This window comes from Gossypium arboreum, chromosome 13 (assembly GCF_025698485.1).
Source record: "Gossypium arboreum isolate Shixiya-1 chromosome 13, ASM2569848v2, whole genome shotgun sequence".
NCBI classification, from domain to species: Eukaryota; Viridiplantae; Streptophyta; class Magnoliopsida; order Malvales; family Malvaceae; genus Gossypium; species Gossypium arboreum.
The window spans coordinates 23,694,291-23,716,245 of NC_069082.1; the positions used below are offsets into that span (position 1 = coordinate 23,694,291).

The following is a 21,955-nucleotide window of genomic DNA, read 5'->3' on the forward strand; positions in this document are numbered from 1 at the left end:
ATCGTTCTAGATATGAATATGTTTACGTAATGCATCGTAATATTGAAGCATTTGAAAAGTTTTAAGAGTTCTATACTAAGGTGTAGAAACAATTATGTTTATCCATAAAAGCACTTAAATCTATTTGAGGTGGGGAATATTTATTTGATAACTTCTTAAGATACCTCATTGAAGAGAAGATTCTATCCCATTTGATTGTGTTGAGAATTGCACAACATGATGGGGTGGTTAAGAGAAGGAACAAATCCTTGTTAAATATAGTTTGTTCAATGTTAAGTCATTCACAACTTCCAACATCCTCTTCAGGATATGTATCGTAAATTATATTCTGAATAATGTGTCAACTAAGTCAACACCCAAGACTTCATACAAAATGTGACATGGTAGAAAGCCTAACCTAAATCATTTTAGGGTATTGGGATTCTTTGCATGTGTACTAGATAAGGATGTTAAGAAGTTAGTCTTGTTAGAATAGTAAAAACAATATCTAATATAAAACTTTATTAAAACCAATATTTGTCATGTCAGAACATCAAAAATAGATCAAGAACAAGACTATTGGCAGAAGCGTATCTAAATCTATTGTTGGAGATTCCTAGAAGTTTTTTATCTTTCAAGAAAATATTTGGTTTTGATCTTCCAAAAAAATAGTTTTTCTCTTAGTATAACTTTCTGATGGGGATGGAAAAGATATATGAGATAACCCTATTTCTTGGAGATCATTACCTCTTTAAATGGCTGATTATTAAATTAGTTTTGGGTATTTATAATTTGACCCCTCATCAAATTATAAATACAACTTATGGTATCTATACATCATTTCCATAACACTTTAATACCTATGATACTTATAACATAGTTGGTCACTTAATTTTGTATCACACTTTATAATAGCATTATTTATTATATATATGTACCCATAATTGAGGATTTTAATCTAACAATCTCCCACTTGGGCAACATATGTTTCCTGATAAATGTACAACCTTATGAACTCAAAATTTTCTATCATATAACAGGTATTCTATAACAATCTTGTCCATCAACTATATCCATATAGGATCCAAGCAGTTTTTGCCATATCAATCATGACTAAACTTATCAATAGTCATATATACAAATATAGTCAAATGACATAAATCAATCATGGATGCGTAGCATGGAAATTACATGCAATGTAAACCAAAACATGCCTATTTTCAACTAGTCCTCCTTAAACTTAAGTGGGGCCAGTATCAAAATAACAAAACAAAGTGAATAAACTAAATACTTCATTTCTGATCAGAAAATAACCAAATACATAAATGTCTGAAAATAAACATAAATCAAATAAAATACAAACTCCCATTAAACTATGAAATCCTCAAATAATGCAACACACGTATGAGCAGTGTGCTCATAAAAGACCTTAGGTGATAAACCTTTTGTGAGCAGATCTGATATCATGGAGTTTGTCCCAATGTGATCTATAGTTATTTGTTTATTTTGCACTCTTTCTTTCACAACTTAGAACTTTATGTCAATATGCTTTGGCTTAGATGAATTTCTGTTGTTGTTGGAATATATCACCATTGAATTATTGTCACAAAATAATTTCAGTGGTCAATCTGCATTCTCTAAAATGTGCAGCCCAATGACTAAGTCCCGCAACCATATTCCATGGTTTGATGCCTCATAGCTTGCTACAAACTCTGTTTCCATAGTGGAAGAAGCTACAAGTGTCTATTTGACACTTTTCTAAGATATAGCTCCTCCGATTAACAGGTAAATTGTAACGACTCATATTTCACGGGCATCGAAAAAGTGAATTTAGGGCCTCCGTCTTAGGAAAACGAGTCCGTAAATATTTATTAAAAATATTTACGAAGTTAGTTATGGGTTTCATTAGATTTTGATTATGTGAATTTAGTTTAATTAGAAGTATTTATTAAAAGGACTAAATCGAATAGAGCGTAAAAGATTAATTTTAAAATAAAAATGACAAGGGACTAAATTAGTAATTAAACTAAATTAGTGACATGTGTAAGATAGAGAGTAAATACATGTGTATTTAAATTATTAGTACAAATGTATGTGATATATATATTTACTTATTTATTAAGTAAAAGATAATTATTTTATTATTATTATTATTATTATTATTATCTATTAATTGAGATAGCGACAATTGTATGGTGATAAATAACACATGTGTACATGTGTGTATAAATACACATGTATTATTTTTATTTGTTATTTTATAGATATTTTATAATTAAATATTAATTAAGTAAATAAAATGAAATAAAGAATAAATAAAATAAAGAAACAAAAGAAAAGAGAAATAGTTACAGAGAATCAAACGAAATAGAAAGAAAGAAAGAAAAAAAAGAAAAGAAAAAGGAGAAATTAGGGCTTGAAAGCTTGGAAGTTAAATTGGTAAGTCAATTAAGTCCCTTTCTTTGTGATTTTGATGTTTTTGGAGTCCTAGAGTAAAGTATTCTTGAATTTGTGTAGAAATATTGAAAGTTGATAGACTTTTGAGTAGGGTTTATGTTGAATAAATGATGAAATTAAGGATCAAATTGATAGAATTGTTGATTAGAATTGATTAGAGGATAAATTGTAAACGAGGCTATAAGTTTTGAGTTTATCGGCTAAATTGAAAGAAGTTTGAAATTATGGTAAAATGATAAAAATTTGATGGTTATATTGAAGTTTTGATGGAAATTGAATAAGAATATGATATGAATTGTAAAAAGGAAGAAGATGAAAATAGTTAGGACAAATTTGGGATTTAGGTAAAAGTTGCATGAAAAGTTATTATTTTATATAAAATATGTGTGTTATTACTTAATTGTACTTATGCTAATTTTTGTAGCAAACAAGGAAACCGAGACGTTGAATACGAAGAGAAAAGAAAAAGTGATCGAGGAATAGCTCGAGAAAAATATCGGTTTGTATTATTATAATTCAAGTTATTTCTTATTAAATGTTTAATTTTAATATATGTGTATGGAATTTGAATGTAAGGTAAATATTGATATTTAAGTTGAATGTGAATTAGATTTATTTGATGAATAAATATATGTATGTGAAATTGAATTGTATGATTGAATTGAGTAATGTTGGTATGCATATGAATTTGAATTGACTGAAATAGAGGAAGTAATCTGATACCCTTTTAACTAGTCGGGCTTAGTGGATATAGTTAGCATGCCATAGGATTGGAAAAGGTTCAGGGATACTTCGACTTTGAGTCGATGAGACACTTGGTGTGTCATTATTGCTTCAGATAGATTCGATGAGGCGTTGGTCGCCACTTTGTTTCTGCTTAGCCGATGAGACGTTGGAACTATCCGATGAGGCGTTGGTCACCATTTTGGTGTATTTGGTTGGATCCGTGTATCCGCCAAAGTCTGAGTCATGTTAATAGGGGAAAATAAGTGAAATAATAAAATCAAATGAATTTGATTAATCGAGCTATTGAATAAAATGAGAAAGTGATATTGTAAGATGGAATGTGAGATGAAATTTGTAAAGGGCATGAACCAAAGGTTCATGAAGTGTTCATATTTGAAATGTGAATTGAATAATTATATGTGGTTGAGAGATGAATCAAAGGTTCATGAGTTAATTGAAATCTCATTGATGATTTATTGGATCTAACATTGAAAATGATAAAATAGAAATATGATAGTTTGGTTTGAATTTATATGTATGATTTGTATGTATGATTTGTTAATTATCTATGTATGTTATGATATTTTATTGTTGTTATAATTTGAATTATGATAATACCACTGAGTATTTCCAATACTCAGCGTACGGTTGTTTTCCATGCACAGGTTAGGTAAAGTTGAAGTTCAATCAAGCATCCGAGTCAATCCCGACCTCAGCTCAATTTTGGTGATGCATCTATCTTTTGGAAATGTGGCATGTACTAGGTTTGGTGTTTGTCACTTGTAAATGTTTTATATTTTGGATGTAAATGTGGTGCATAATCCTAAAGAGGTAATGAATGAATGAACGAAAATTTTCTAAGTTTGAAAGGTTTGATGAATGTTATTTGATCAACATTTATAAGTAAATGTTTTGGGCATGAATTAGGTGTGTTTAGTATGTGAAAATAGGTTAAAAATTGTGAAAAATCATGTTTTCACACGGCCAAGTCACATGGGCGTGTGCCCAGGCCGTGTGGAAAAGTCAGAATTGGCCACAGGTTAGTCCCACGGCCATGTCCCAGGCCACACGGGCATGTCCCAGGCCACACGGGCGTGTGCCCCTATCTTCAAGGAAAAATTTCTAAAGTTGCCAGTTTAGTTCCGAATCACTTCTAAAACATATATTGGGCCCCGTAGGCCCATATTAAGGACTTTAAGATGAAATTTGATAAGAATTGATCTGGAATGTAAAGTTTATGACTCGATTTTGTTTAAATATTAGTGTATAAGTCTGGTAATACCTCGTAGCCCTATTTCGGTGACGGCTTGGGGTTAAGGGGTGTTACATAAATATAGCCTAATGTAGATTTTCTACTATCTTGGCACCTAGTGAAATCAGAATCAAAATACCCTATGACCTCCAAATGATCTAATCTTTTATAAGTGATCATGCAATCTTTTGTTATCTGAAGATAACTTATAACCCATTTAGCTGATATCCAATGGTCCATACCAAAGTTGCTTAAATATCTTCTTAACATCCCAACAGTGTATGTAATATCCGAACACGTACATACTTAAGCATATATTAAACTCCCAACAACTGATGCATAGGGAATCTTTTGCATTTCCTAAATTTCAAGGTTATTTTTAGGGCATTGAGTAAGACTAAACTTGTCTCCTTTAGTGACAAGGGTGTCACTTGGTTTACAACTTTGCACTCTAAACCTTTTGAGTACTTTACTGATATAGTTCTTTTGTAACAATCTAAGAATACCTCGAGATCGGTCTCGATGTATCTGAATTCCTAAAACAAAATAGGCATCCTTAAGATCTTTCATCTGAAAATGATCATATCAAAACCTCTTGGTTTCGTGCAATAAGCTTATATCATTAGCAACAAGCAAAATGTCATCAACATATAAAACCAGAAATATGTACTTACTCCCACTGAATTTGTGATACACACAAACATCAACAATATTCATCTCAACACCAAATAAAACAATTACTTGATGAAACTTGTGGTACCATTGGCAGAAAGATTGTTTGAGTCCATAGATGGATTTTGTCAATTTGCAAACCATATTCTTTGGGTCTTCCGACTCAAAGTTTTCTCGTTGCACCATATGAATTATTTCTTCAATGTTGTCATTAAGAAACATAATCTTAACATCCATCTAATGTAACTCAAGATCAAAATGAGCAACAAGCGCCATCATTATCCTAAAAGAGTCTTTCAATGAAACTAGAGAGAAAGTCTCTATAAAATTAATGCCTTCTTTCTAGGTATATCCTTTAGCTACAAGACACGCCTTATACCTCTCCACGTTACCATTTGCATCCCTCTTGGTTTTAAATATCCATTTAAAACCAATTGGTTTTGCACCTTCAGGTAATGGGACAAGTTCCCAAATTTTATTTTCTTGCATAGACTTATACTCATCTTTCATGGCATCAATCCATTTTTGAGAATTAAAACTTTTCATGGCCTAACGAAAGTTGATTGGATCATCTTTCATCATTCCATTATCATCTTTATATTCTTGGAAAAATACAATATAATCGTTTGAAATACCATTTATTATTTCCCTTGTGAACGTCTTTAATGGCACTTGTTTTTAAGGTTGTTGAGTTTGTTCTTCTGGAACAATTACCTCATCTTGAATAGGGAGTTGTTCAACATTGTCTTGTTGAGATTCTGGATTCACTTCTTCATCAATGATAGGTATAAGAACCTGAACATCATCAAAAGTGATAGTAGGAATCGAGTTAAAATCTAATTCCTCTTGAAAAGCGATGTCTCTAACCTTATTTCTCCATCCAAACTCAACATCCTCAATAAATGTTACAGTTCTCATCTCAAAAATATTCCTAATTGTGGGATCATAAAACTTAAAGCCCTAGATCCCTTAGAATAACTAATAAAATAACTGCTCACTATTTTAGAGTCCAATTTCTTTTCATGTGACCTATAAGGTCTTACTTTAGCTGGACATCCTCAAATGTGAAAGTTTTTTAGACTAGGCTTTTGACTTGTCCAAAGAATGTAAGCTGTTGTCTTTAATACTTTTCCCAGAGGGACTCAAGTGAGGTAGAATGAGCAATCATGCTCCTTACCATATCCTTAAGATTCCTATTTCATATTTCAACTACACTATTAATATTGGGTGATCTTAGCATGGCGTATTGTGGTACAATACTGCATTACTCTAGGAATTTCACAAATGTTCCTGAACATTGTTCACCTGAGCTATCATATCTACTGTAGTACTCACCACTATGATCAGATCTGATTTTCTTAATCCTTTTGTTGAATTGATTCTCAACTTCAAATTTATAAGCTTTGGACACATCTAAAGATTGAGATTTCTCATGAATAAGATACAGGTACCCATAACGTGAGTAATCATCTATGAATGTTATGAAATATTGTCGACCATTCCAGGATGTCATAAGGAATGACCTAAAAATATCAGTATGAATTAATTCTAAGACGTCTGAAAATCTATTGGCACCCAATCTTTTGGTTTTGGTTTGTTTTCCCTTAAGGCAATCGACACAGATATTAAAGTCTGTGAAGTTAAGGGACTCTAAAATACCATTAGACACAAGGCGTTCAACTCTACCTTTCGAGATATGACTTAAGCGCTTATGCCATAATGATACTGGATCTTCCTTATTTAGTTTGCATTTAATACCATGTGATTCCACATGCGAGGTTTCATTATAGGATGCAACTATTTCTAGCAAATATAGGTTGTCATAAGTATTTAAATAACCAATTCCAACAACATTTGAATTTAAAGACCAAATAAATTGATTGTTTTCGAATGAATTATAATAACCAAATTTGTCGAATGAAGAAACAAAAACTAAATTCCATCTAAACGACAATACAATAAAAGTATCTTTAAAATCCAAATAAAAACCAGTTCCTAATAACAATCTAAAATGCCCAATTGCTTCCACTTCTATCGATTTTCCATCGCCCACAAAGATGTGTCATTCACCATCACTTGGCTTTTGGTAACTCAGGCAACCCTATATAAAAACACTTATGTGAGTAGTAGCACCAGAATCTATCCACCAAGTGTTTCTAGGTGCTGAAGCTAAATTAATCTCAAAATAGACTAAATTAAGAATTATACCTTTCTTTGCACGCCGGGCATGATATTTGGCACATACTTTCTTCGCATGTCCAGACTTGTTAAAAAAAACAACTCTTTGTAGCTTGCTGTTGTTTCTTTTGAGTTGGACCCTTAGCAGTTTCATTCTGATATTTTCTTTTATTGCTCTTGTCTTTAGGGGCATTAACCAAATAGGCACTATTAGACTTATCACACTTCAACATTTCTTCCTCTTGTACACAATGAAAAATGAGCTCATTTAGAGTCAATTTCTCCTTTTGACAATTATAACTAATTTTAAATTGATTGAACTGTGCAAGAAGCGATACCAAAACCATTAGAACACTCAATTCCTCAAAAAGTTCGATCTTAAATGCCTTAAGTCTTGAAGCAACATAGAACATCTCTATAATATACTCCATCACGTTCCTTGATCTTTATACTTCATAGACATAAAAGAAGTCAAAAGTGTTGTCATTTCAACCTTATCGTTTTTAGCAAAATGTTTCTCAATTTCGTCCAGGAAACTTTTGGCCTAAGTAACCTCTTCAGATTCTGTGCCCCTAAAGACTTCTGGAATACTTTGTTTCATGATTATTGGACTTATATGATTTGAACGATCCCACCTCTCAAAATCCTTCTTAACATCAGGGGTGCTTTTTGCAGTGAGAGGCGTAGGTTGTTCTTCCCTTAGTGTAAGGTTTATGTCCATACAACGAAGCATTATAAATAAGTGCCTTTTTCATTCCTTAAAATTAGTCCCATTAAGTATGGGTATAGAATTTATATTAGCAGATATTGTGGCAGGAGGAGATGAGCTAGCTGAATATAGAACAAAAGTAAGTAAAAACAAGCTCACATCAATATTCATAAGTAAACAATACATTCAAGATAATGACTAATCTCATCTCAAGATACCAAACACAACATTAATATCAAGTCTTTGGACAATAATATTAATAGTAAGCGATACTTTTGTTATAGTAATCAAACAATGAAAATAAATTATGTCAAACAATTAATCAATCTTTGGACTAACTTATTGCTAGAGGTGTGCACAATTCGGTTAAAACTGAAAAAATTCGATTAACCGACCCAATTCGGTTAATTGGTCGGTTAACCAAATTTTTTCGGTCGGGGGTCGGTTAATAATTTTTTGAATTTTCGGTTAACGGTTAATTCGGTTCGAAACATGTCGGTTAACCGAATTTTTTCGCTTAACCAAAAAAATAAATAAAACCCAAACCCAAACCCAATCCAACATAAAACCCAATCTAATATATTTAAACTTAAGTGGCCAATCCAACCCAACCCATTTACCCAACCTAATTATCCAACCCAATACAAATAATTTAATAAATAAAAATAAAAATCTAAAAGTAAAACTATGGTAAAACTAAAACTTCCCTGCTCACTCACTAATCACACACATACGCACAAGGCAGAAAAACAAAAAAACCCTAACTTTTCAAGTTTCAAACCCCTAATTGAAATTTTCAAATCTCTCAAAACCTTCAAAACTTCAAAATCTCCCAAAACCTTCAAAAGTATCATAGTTGGAGGCTGAGGCTACGGCTCCCCGCTGGTGTTGTCGTTGAAGCACGGAAGCAGGCAAGCAGCTTTGTTACCTGCAGGTAAGAAAACTCTTTGTTTTCTTGATTTTTGAGGTATTTTATGATCTTATTTGATATTTTTATAATGATATTTAATCATATATGTATTTAAAATTTAAAATCAGGTTTCAATATACAGTTTATTCAGTATAATCCCATTGATTCATTTACAGTCCTACAAGAAAATGCAATGCAAGTTACATAAACATAAATTTGAGCTAAAAAATAAAAAGGGCCATCATCTTCAACAATCCGCAAATTAAATTGATCTTAACATTAGAAATAACCTTCATTTGGTAAAGATTTGAACTTTATTAAGAATAAAAATAGAAACTTTATTTTTCACTTGCATTTCAAGCTAATCGGCAAAGTGAAAGACAAAAAATGGAGATACCCACCATTATAGTCATAGATCTTAGAGAAGTGAATTAAAAGAAAACCCCAAAACTAGGCAGATACAAGCAAAACCAAAATACCCATTTTTCAACTCAAAGTTTCTCTCATGAAAAAATCTACAAGAGAAAGAACACCAAAAATCCTTTCTTTAAAGAAGAAACCAAACATGAAAGAGCAATTAAAATTGTAAAAGAAACACCCAACAAAAATAAAAGTACAATGTAAAAGCAAGACATAACAAGAACTGGAACAGTAACTAGAAAACAAAAGTATGATATAGACATAAAAAGCATGCCTTGCCTTGCCTCTGCCTTTGCTCCTATGCGGCTTTGCCCATTTTCCTTGATTAAAACCCCACCTTTTAACTTTTAAGGACATAGCTCAATTATATCTACACAAAAAATAAGTTAGTTGGGCCATAACATATTAACTCACAGTCGGCTCATGTTTTTGATTTTCTCAAATTTAGTATTTTAATTTAAAAAAATCAAAGTAAGCATCATATATAATTGCATCAAATCAAATTTTAAATATTTAAAAATTATTTTTATTAAATCTGAAATAAAATATTTAATTTGTACATTTTATTTTAATTACGTATACATTTTATAATTTCCTTACTAATTTGTAAGTCGATTAAGGGTGACACTAACTCAATTAGGGTTTAATAAATAGTATTAGACATACAAGAATGAATATAGTGAATTGTGTATATTAAAATAATAATGTATAAAGTATATTAAAATTAAGTTTTGATTGGATGATAAATTTAAAAGTTTATTAATCCAATTTACTTAAGTTCAAGTTCCATCATATGCATATTTTTATTGATTTTATTAAAATAAAAGATTAAAATACCTTCTCGTATAAAAAACAAACAATGACTTTTGATAAGTTATATATTTAAAAGAAAAAAATAATGGTTATACATATATATATATATATATGTATAAAGTAAAAGGTAAAAGAATTAATAGAGAGTTTGTACTTTTGTTCTTTTTACTTAAAATTAAACACGTTAATATTTATTGTAATGAACCGAAAGTTACGGTATCGGAAATTGAGTCTTGAGTATTGTTTTCGTGAAATTTATTCATGAATATTTATTAGAAATATTTATGAATTATAGTTGAATGGTTATTTAATGTTTGATTAAGTTAAGTAGCTTGAATTTAGAATAATGACTAAATTGCATACGGTATAAAAGTTTAATTATAGATTAAAGATTAGTAAAAGGGACTAATCTAGCAATTAGACCCTAAGTGCCATGTGTGTGAATGTATGATATAACATGTGTAATAGTTGGTATATATGTGTAATAGCTATAAGATATTTTATGTTATAGCTATTACACATGTTAATTTTATATTTATTATAGGTTAATAATAATATAATATAGTATAATGAATAAAGTATAATGAGTAAAGAAACATAGAAAGAGTTACAGAGAGCAAACGTGAGAAAGAAAGAAGGAAAGAAAGAAAGAAATAGAAAAGGGAAATTTGAGGATTAAGGCCCTAAAGTTTAATTGGTAAGTTGTTTTAGCTCATTTTCTTATGATTTTTATGTTTATGGATGCCTAATTCAAAGTTCTACATGTATGAGGTTAAAATGAAGAAAAATAGAAAATTTTTAGATATTGATTTAGTTGAATAAATTGAGGTTTTATGGGTTAAATTGATAGGAATTGAAGTTAGAAGTGAAAATTGAGTGATTTATTAAAAGAATTCTAAGTTAGGTTTAAATAGGGATTAAATTGAATAGAGCTCAAAATTTATGTTTTATAATGAATTTTATGAGTTAGAAATTGTTAATGAGTTGATTAAAAGAGAATATGAAGCTTAAGTTAAAGAAAAAAGATTAGTAATGGAAAAAGGACGAAATTGGAATTTTGTAAAAGTTTGATAGAAAGTGAAAATGTGTTTTATGAATTAGTATATTGATGATTTTTAATTGTATGATTGTTAGTAGCAAACGTAGCATCGGATACGTCATCAAAGAAGGAAAAGAGAAAGTGAACGAAGATATCGATTAAATTCGATAAATAGTGGTTTGTATTTCTATAAACCGAGCTTAATCGTTATTGCTATATTTGATATTTATATTGTATGAAAATGTGAATGAGGTAAGTATTTTACCATATTGAAATGAATGTGATTTTGAATACCCTATTAATGATGTCGGGCTAGTCGGATATAGTTGACATGTCATAGGAATTGGAAGTATTGGGATATTCCGACATTGAGTCGATGAGACACTATGTGTCGACTCATCGTTAAAGTTCGGATTTGTTCCGATGAAGTACTTTGTGTACTATAATGTTAAAGTTCGGATTTGTTCGATGAAGCACTATGTGCTTATCCCGGAGTGTGGGTTGGATCCGTGTATCCGTTAGTGTCCGAGTTATGTTAATAAGGGTAAATAAAGTAAAGGTTATTAAAGTCTGATTGATATTGAATAATAGCAATAATGTGCTTGAATTACCATGTCTTAAAGTTGATTAAGCTATTGTTTATAGAAATACCACTGAGAGTATTCTCAGCGCACGGTTTGTTTCCGTCTTGCAGGATAGGTCTGAAAGTATAAGGACTCAAAGATACAAGCCGATCCCCAAACTCAAATTGGTGAAGTTTCTATCTTTTGGAAAATGGCATTGTACCTAGGATGTCTTTTGGTTATTTTGAAAGTATCTAAGTTGTTAAATGATATTTTGGTATGTTTTGTAAATGTTACCAAAACCTTAAGTATGGTATGTTTTGATATGTTAGTGAAGAGTAATAAGAGGAATTGTTGGTAAATGTTGTAGAGAGAAGAAATGAAGATGTTATAAACTTAGTTATCAACATTTTATACTAAAACAGATTTGGACAGTAACAGTAGTCCAACTTTGAAAATATACCAAAAATAGTATAAAGTGAATTAGATGATGAATAAAATATGTAATTGAAGCTTAATGAATCTATTTTATATGGAAGAAACAAAATAGGTAAAAGAGTTGTATTTTATGAGATATTTACGTTTTGGTGAAACAGGGTTAGAACAATTTCTGGATTCCTGTTCGACTTTAGAAATTCACCATAAATTGTGTATTAAGAATTAGGACTCAAAATTTATTTGTATGGATTCCTTATTTAGTATATTTTTAATTGAAACAAATGGAATAGTCATTGGATTTCTGTAAAGGAAGAAATTTGATTCGTAGTGCACAAGGGTCTGAGTAGCCGAACCCTGAAACAGGGGAGACTTCTTCTAATAAACTGTACTAATTGGCCTGACCAAAAATTCTATAAAAAAATTAGTAAGTAGATATATGAGTCTAGTTTTAGGAAAAATTTACGGAATTGGATTTCGAGTTTCGTAACTCGAGATATGATTTTTTTAGCGACCGTGACGCAGAAGGATAGTTTACTACGAAAACTGTTTAAGTGCTAAGATAAGTTTTGTAATGTCTCCTGCTTGACTCCGGCAACGGTCTCGGGTAGGGGGACGTTACAATATTGATTGGTATCAGAGTTATTTAGGTTTAGTCGGTTCTAGGACTAAATCGAATGTCAATGTGAATCTAGAGGTACATGCCATTACTGAGTCAAATTTGAGTTGGGATTGGATGCTGATATGTTTGTTGAATATTTTTGTTTTATAGCATTAAGAATGTCGATAAAAGCATTGAGGATACTGATCAAGAGATGTATAGTGAAGATGATGAACCGTATAATGTGAATGAATCGAGTCTGCAACTCCAAGTGTGAATCAGTGGGAAATCAACCGAATGTTGGAAGTGATAATACTGAAGTCTATAGAATAATCGCCGATGCCCTTCAAAAAGCGGTAGGAACTATGCTTGCTACATCCTCTATCCCTACTACCCAAGAGCTCCAATTAAAGAATTGAGAAAATATGGAGCTACTGAATTTTGGGTGCAAAGGAATTGATTCGACTATCGCTGAAAATTGGTTAAAGACTACAAAGAGAGTTCAAGCAACTTGAATGTACACCACAAGAAAGCTTAGTGTGTGTTGTCTCATTACTGCAAGAGGAAGCTTTAGTATGGTGGGAATCGGTGATTGAGAATGTACTTGAGGAACAGATAAGTTGGGACTTCTTTCAAAAGAGTTTTAAAATAAGTATTTGGGAGAAATGTACACAGAGGACAAAAACAAGAGTTCTTAACACCTGAAACAAGGTGAGATGCTTATAGTGGATTATGAACGAGAATTTCTGAGATTGAGCAGATATGCCACTGAGTTTGTACCAACTGAAGCCGATCGATGTAAAAGATTTTTAAGAGGATTACGTGATGAATTTAGACTACAGTTGATGCCTCTTAGAATCACTGAGTTTGTGGATTTAATGGAAAGAGCTAAGATGATTGAACAAATTCTGGAAAGGATAAAAAGTCCAAGTTGCTCATTCGATGAAAAACGTCCCGAATGGTTAGTTCAAGTCCGCGACCTAAGCGGTCAAAGGAATCACGAGGTAATTGGAGATTTAGTTCTCGATCGGAAAGGAGTGATCGAGGTCGGAAAAATAGACTATCGTGTTCTCTGGCAAGATCCAAGTCCGATTCGAATCTGAAATTCCAATATGTGAGCATTGTGGAAACCGACACAAAGAGGAGTGTAGAAAGTTGATGGAGGTTGTTTCGTTGTGGAGCTACCGATCACTTTATTAAAGATTGCCCAAAGATATCGGAACAACACCGATAGAGTGCAAAGATCTGAATTTGCTTCCGAGGTCGGGATCAGCCAAGTAGTTCGTTTGCTAGAGGTGGTACTAGAAGAACTAGTGAGAGTGCTACACAACAATCTGAAGCTAGAGCTCCACTGAGCGTATGTTGTGAGGACTCGAGAAGAGAAAGATGCTCACGATGTGGTGACAGGTATATTCTTATTGAATTCAACACCCGTTTATGCTTTAATAGACCTTGGGTCATCACATTCATATGTTAATACGAAAGTAGTTGAGACAAAAAAATTAGAGTTTGAATTGTCTAAAGTTATAATAGAAGTGTTTAGTCCACTGGGACAAACTACTTTAGTGAATCATATATGTCGAAGATGTTCGCTAATGATTCAAGATAAAATATTCCCTGTTGATCTGTTGATTATGCCATTTGGAGACTTTGATGTTATTTTGGGAATGGACTGGTTATCAGAACATGGAGTGATTTTAGACTGTTATAAGAAGAAGTTTATTGTTCAGAATGAAAGTGAAGATAGAATTGAAGTAAATGGTATTTGGACTAGTGGATCAATTCGTATTGTTTCGGCCATTAAAGCTAGCAAGTTTCTTCATCGAGGTTGTAATGCTTTCTTAGCATATGTGATTAATTCGGATTCAGTTGAAAGTCAGTGTAGTAAAATTCAGACTGTATGTGAATTTTCTGATGTATTCCCTGAGGAATTACCTGGATTACCCCCTGATCGAGAGGTAGAATTTGTGATTGAAGTCTACCAGTGCAGATCCGTAGATCGATACCTCGATGCAGTATGACACCTCTCGAGCTAAAGGAATTAAAAGTACAGTTGCAAGACTTATTGGACTTTATACGACCTAGTACATCACCATGGGGAGCTCCAATGTTATTTGTTAAGAAGAAAGATGGGTCGATGCGGTTGTGCATTGATTATCGACAACTCAACAAATTGACTGTCAAGAACAAGTATCCACTTCCCGAATAGATGATTTGTTTGATCAACTGAAAGGAGCTTCAGATTTTCAAAGATTGATCTAAGGTCGGGATACTATCAGTTGAAAGTAAAAGAGTGCGACATATTGAAGACGGCATTCCGCACGAGGTATGGGCATTATGAATTTTTAGTGATGCCATTTGGACTGACAAATGCCCCTGCTGCTTTTATGGATTTTATGAATCGGATTTTTCAGCCATACTTGGATCAGTTCGTAGTAGTTTTTATCGATGATATTTTGGTGTATTCCAAGTCAGAAAAAGATCATGAGCAATATCTCCAGATTGTTTTGCAAATACTACGAGAAAAGCAATTGTACGGAAAATTGAGCAAGTGTGAATTCTGGTTATCAGAAGTTGTGTTTCTTGGTCATGTCGTATCAGCGGATGGAATTAGAGTGGATCCAAAGAAGATTGAAGCAGTTATTCAGTGGAAAGTTCCTAAGAATGTATCAGAGGTACGAAGTTTTCTCGGATTGGCTGGTTACTATCGAAGATTCGTCAACGGATTTTCAAAGATAGCCTTACCGATGACCAAGCTACTACAGAAGAATATTCCATTTGTTTGGAATGAGCAATGTCAGAAAAGTTTTGAAGCATTGAAACGAATGTTAACAGAGGCACCGGTATTGACTTTACCAGAATCAGAAAGAGATTTTGTTGTGTACAGTGATGCTTCATTGAGTGGACTGGGATGTGTCTTGATGCGAGCGGGAAAGTCATTGCTTATGCTTCAAGGCAATCGAAACCGCATGAACGCAACTATCCAACTCATGATTTAGAATTAGCAATTGTAATTTTGCCTTGAAGATTTGGAGGCACTATCTTTATGGTGAAAAGTGCTATGTTTATCTGGATCATAAAAGTTTGAAGTATCTCGCTTTCACAAAAAGAATTGAATCGAGACAAAGGCGTTGGATAGAGCTTCGAAAGACTATGATTGTGTCATAGACTATCATCCAGGAAGGCTAATGTAGTAGCCGACGACCGAGTAGAAAAGCCGCGATTGAATTACGAGCAATGTTTGCACAACTTAGTATCACTTGAAGATGGAAGCCTTTTGGTGAATTAAGAATAAAGCCGTAATGTTTGATCGAATCGGATCAGCACAGTTAGAAGATGATAAGTTGTTAAAGAAAAAAGAGATGATTCGGAATGGTACAACTGAAAATTTTAGCATTGATGGAAATGGCTGTCTAAGATTTCAGAATCGACTTTGCATTCGAATAATTCGAGTTGAAAGAGTTAATTCTTCGAGAAGCTCATAATAGTCTATTTGCATTTCATCCCGGAGGTATGAAAATGTATCGTGATTTGCGTGAATTGTATTGGTGGTCGGGAATGAAAAGGATATAACGAATATGTGGCAAAGTGTTTGACTTGTCAACGAGTGAAGGCAGAACATCAAGTTCCATCGGATTACTTCAACCCACCAATATTCCCGAATGGAAATGGGACCGAATAACGATGGACTTTGTGACGGGATTACCGATGTCTACAAGTAAAAAGAATGCTATTTGGGTAATAGTTGATCGACTTACGAAGTCACTCATTTCTTAGTTTGTGAGAACCGATTGGTCGTTAAAGAAATTTCTCGAGGTTTATGTTCGGGAAATCATTAGATTACATGGTATTCCAAAATCAATAATTTCTGACAGAGATCCAAGGTTTACGTCAAGGTTTTGGAAGCAATTACATGAATCTTTCGGTACTCGACTTCATTTTAGTACAGCTTTTCATCCACAGACTGATGGTCAATCTGAACGGGTAATACAAATTTTAGAAGATATGCTTCGAGCCTGTATGATTGATTTTGAGTCTAACTGGGAATATTATTTGTCATTAGCCGAATTTGTGTATAATAATAGTTTCCAGTCAAGTATACAGATGGCACCGTATGAGGCTTTGTATGGACGAAGATGCCGATCACCCGTATGTTGGACAGAACTGAATGAGAATAAGATGATTGGACCTGAATTGGTTCAAGAAACGGAAAGTACAATTAAGAAAATTCGAGAAAGATTGAAAACTGCTTTTGATAGACAGAAATCGTATGCAGATTTGAAACGACGGGATATTGAATACTCAGTCGGGGATAAAGTATTTTTAAAGGTTTCACCTTGGAAGAAAATTCTAAGATTTGGTCAAAAAGGAAAATTAAGTCCTCGTTTTATTGGGCCTTACGGGTTATTGAGAGAATTGGACCAAGAGCGTATCGATTGGCCTTACCTCTGAACTACGAAAATGCACGATGTCTTCCATGTTTCTATGCTAAGAAGATATCGATCAGATCCTTCACATGTTATTACTACCGAGAATGTAGAGATTCGACCTGACTTATCGTATGAAGAAGAACCAGTTGAGATTCTAGCACGAGAGGTAAAAGAATTACGTAATAAACGTATTCCTTTAGTAAAAGTGCTATGGCGAAGTCACAAGTGTTGAAGAAGCTACATGGGAACCGAAGAAACGATGAGATCTCAATACCCCATCTCTTTTCGGTAAATTTCGAGGACGAAATTTATTAAGGGGAGAGAATTGTAATGAACCGAAAGTTACGGTATCGGAAATTGAGTCTTGAGTATTGTTTCGTGAAATTTATTCATGAATATTTATTAGAAATATTTATGAATTATAGTTGAATGGTTATTTAATGTTTGATTAAGTTAAGTAGCTTGAATTTAGAATAATGACTAAATTGCATACGGTATAAAAGTTTAATTATAGATTAAAGATTAGTAAAAGGGACTAATCTAGCAATTAGACCCTAAGTGTCATGTGTGTGAATGTATGATATAACATGTGTAATAGTTGGTATATATGTGTAATAGCTATAAGATATTTTATGTTATAGCTATTACACATGTTAATTTTATATTTATTATAGGTTAATAATAATATAATATAGTATAATGAATAAAGTATAATGAGTAAAGAAACATAGAAAGAGTTACAGAGAGCAAACGTGAGAAAGAAAGAAGGAAAGAAAGAAAGAAATAGAAAAGGGAAATTTGAGGATTAAGGCCCTAAAGTTTAATTGGTAAGTTGTTTTAGCTCATTTTCTTATGATTTTTATGTTTATGGATGCCTAATTCAAAGTTCTACATGTATGAGGTTAAAATGAAGAAAAATAGAAAATTTTTAGATATTGATTTAGTTGAATAAATTGAGGTTTTATGGGTTAAATTGATAGGAATTGAAGTTAGAAGTGAAAATTGAGTGATTTATTAAAAGAATTCTAAGTTAGGTTTAAATAGGGATTAAATTGAATAGAGCTCAAAATTTATGTTTTATAATGAATTTTATGAGTTAGAAATTGTTAATGAGTTGATTAAAAGAGAATATGAAGCTTAAGTTAAAGAAAAAAGATTAGTAATGGAAAAAGGACGAAATTGGAATTTTGTAAAAGTTTGATAGAAAGTGAAAATGTGTTTTATGAATTAGTATATTGATGATTTTTAATTGTATGATTGTTAGTAGCAAACGTAACCGGACACGTCATCAAAGAAGGGAAAGAGAAAGTGAACGAAGATATCGATTAAATTCAATAAATAGTGGTTTGTATTTCTATAAACCGAGCTTAATCGTTATTGCTATATTTGATATTTATATTGTATGAAAATGTGAATGAGGTAAGTATTTTTACCATATTGAAATGAATGTGATTTTGAATACCCTATTAACAGTGTCGGGCTAGTCGGATATAGTTGACATGTCATAGGAATTGGAAGTATTGGGATATTCCGACATTGAGTCGATGAGACACTATGTGTCGACTACTGTTAAAGTTCCGGATTTGTTCCGATGAAGTACTTTTTGTACTATAATGTTAAAGTTCCGGATTTGTTCCGATGAAACACTATGTGCTTGTAACGGCCTAATTTTCAGTGGTGTCGGAAATGGTGATTTGAGATCACTAAATTCGACAAATAAGATTGAACAAGATAGTAATTTAATATTTATGAGTCAAGTAAGAATTTAAAAGAATTTGTGAAATGGTGAAATTAGTGAATTAAAAGAATTTATTAGGTCAAACGGGTCAAAAATGAGGTATCGAGACCTCAAAGTTGAAAATCGAGCTATAAATATTTTTTTAAATATTTATGGAGTGTCATTGAGTTAGTATTAAAGTTTCGTTAGAAAATTTTAACGTTTGGATGGCTAATTAATTAAAAAGGACTAAATTGAAAATAGCGCAAAATTTGTTAAATTGTGAGTAAATAGCTTAAGTATTTAAAAAGATGGATTTAAAGAGCAATTAGACTCAAAGGTTAATGGCTGGACGGTTTGGGTATGAAATAAGCAAGAAAACAATGTGAACAAGGGCAAAATTGGAAATAGCATAAAAGTTAATAGTTAAATAATGATGTAATTGAAAAATCTAGACATTTCTTCATATTTTCTCAGCTAAAACGCCATATAAGGTCTGGAGAAAGCTGGTTTTCATATTTTACATCATGTGAGTTTAATTCTTACTTTTCTTGATAATTTTATGTTTTTATGACTTTTACAATTAGGTCCACTTGTAGAATTCATTAGTTTTTGATTTTATGGGTGAAATTGGAAGTTACCCTGGATGGATAAGGAATTTTATGATGAATTATTATGAAATTTAACTTCTAATTTTATATTAAGGTGGTTTTATTAAGTGATTTTGATAGGAAATGATATTTAGGACCTAATTGTGAAAAAGTTGTGAATTGAAGGTTTCTGTTGAAATTAAGAATATAAAAGGTTTTGAAATAGTTTATAATGATAAAATAAAGTGTTAATTGAGAAAAATTAGTTCAATTGATGGGTGAATTGAGAAGGGACTAAATTGTGAAAATTGTAAATTTTGGGGTAAAAGTGCAATTTCGAAATTTGAACAGCATAAATTGTGAAGTGAAATAGAATTGAAATGGATGCTAATGAAGGAATGATTTTATAATTATAGATCAAGAAAACGAATCGAATCGTGGAAAGGAGAAAATTCAAGAATAGTCCCCAATTTCTACGACTTTTACAAATTAGTCCGAGTAAGTTCATATGGCAAAGTTCAATGTTTTGATATGAAAATATTATGATTGTTAAAGTATTTTATTGTTGATGAATACTATCAATTTGCATTAACTAATGAATAATGTGTAACTAAAAGTACAAATTAGTAGGAACAATGGATTTGAGTGCTTCTATTTTGTGACCCTGATGAGTTGACGAAACATATGTGACAAGTGTGCCCGTTTAAGACCATAGCTGGGCTATGGCATTGGTGCAATGTGATAATGTGACTCCGTATAAGACCATAGTTGGGCTATGGCATCGGTATAATGTGATAATGTGATTCCGTATAAGACCATGTCTGGGATATGGCTTCGGTATGATATGTGAACCGTGTAAGACCATGGCAAGGCTATGGCTTCGGTGTGTGATGCGTATCAATGTGAAAGTCCATGGTTTACTATGGCAATGTGATAATGAAGCACTCAATTCCTTATTGTTCCCTAATTTGACAATGAAGTAAATGAGAAATGGGCCTAAGGGAGTTAAATTATGAGTTGCCATATGGAAATTATTCCAATGAGTTATTAATGAAATTGTGATTTGGAGGATGAAATAGTTAAACTAATAGATATATGATTGTGTACGATATTTGATATGATTTGTGTTTATATGCCTATGAGCTTACTAAGCTTCAATAAGCTTACTTGTGTGTGTTTAATATTTTTATGTAGATTGACTTGAAGTGAAGTGGGTAGATCAGATCAACACAACAGGCACACTATTCAGATCAATTCCGGTAGTTTTTGTTTTATGTTTAAAGATTTATATGGCATGTATAGAGTTTGAATGAATTGAAGTAAAGATGTTATAAACTAGTTAACAATATTTGTACTAAAACAGTTTTCGTAAGTAGCAGTAGTTTGACTTTGAAAAATCACTAAAAATAGTAGAAATGGAATTAAATAATGAATAAATTATGGAATCGAATCTTGATGAGTCTATTTTCATATGGAAGAAGCAAAACAGGTATATGAGCTATATTTTATGAGATGTTTAAATTTTTGTGAAACAGGGCCAGAGCGATTTCTGGATCCCCTGTTCTGACTTTGGAAATTCACCATAAATTTTACAAAGATAATTAGAAGTCATACTTTATATGTACAGATTCCTTATTGAGTCTAGTTTTATTAGAGACAAACGGAATAGTCATTGAAGCTCTGTACAGAGAGATATCTGATTCGTAATACACAAAGGTCAGAGTAGTCAAACCCTGAAACAGGGGAGATTTTAAATAATAAACTGTACTAATTGGCTTGACCAAAAATTCTAGAAAAAAATTGGTAAGTAGATATATGAGTATAAATTCAGAGAAAATTTACGGATTTGGATTTCGAGTTTTATAACTCGAGATATGAATTATTTAGCAACTATGACACAGTTGGACAGCTTGTCTGAAAAGTATTATATAAATTATCTAAATTTGGTTAAGTGCTCAAATAAGTTTAGTAGTGCCTTGTGCTCGACTCCGGCAACGGTCTCGGGTAAGGGGTGTTACAGTGCTTATCCCGGAGTGTGGGTTGGATCCGTGTATCCGTTAGTGTCCGAGTTATGTTAATAAGGGTAAATAAAGTAAATGTTATTAAAGTACTGATTGATATTGAATAATAGCAATAATGTGTTTGAATTACCATGTCTTAAAGTTGATTAAGCTATTGTTTATAGAAATACCACTGAGAGTATTCTCAGCGTACGGTTTGTTTCCGTGCGCAGGCTAGGTACGAAAGTATAAGGACTCAGCATACAAGCCGATCCCCAAACTCAAATTGGTGAAGTTTCTATCTTTTTGGAAAATGGCATTGTACCTAGGATGTCTTTTGGTTATTTTGAAAGTATCTAAGTTGTTAAATGATATTTTGGTATGTTTTGTAAATGTTACCAAAACCTTAAGTATGGTATGTTTTGATATGTTAGTGAAGAGTAATAAGAGGAATTGTTGGTAAA

At 32.2% G+C, this 21,955-nt stretch overlaps 1 long non-coding RNA gene across 1 annotated transcript; it reads left to right on the plus strand.

Annotated features, from left to right (window-relative positions):
* Positions 1-17,931: 17,931 nt before the first annotated feature.
* LOC128286883 (uncharacterized) lies at positions 17,932-21,955 on the plus strand. The gene is made up of 2 exons (XR_008277562.1): positions 17,932-18,011; positions 21,725-21,955. It is a non-coding gene; the product is annotated as an uncharacterized LOC128286883 (long non-coding RNA).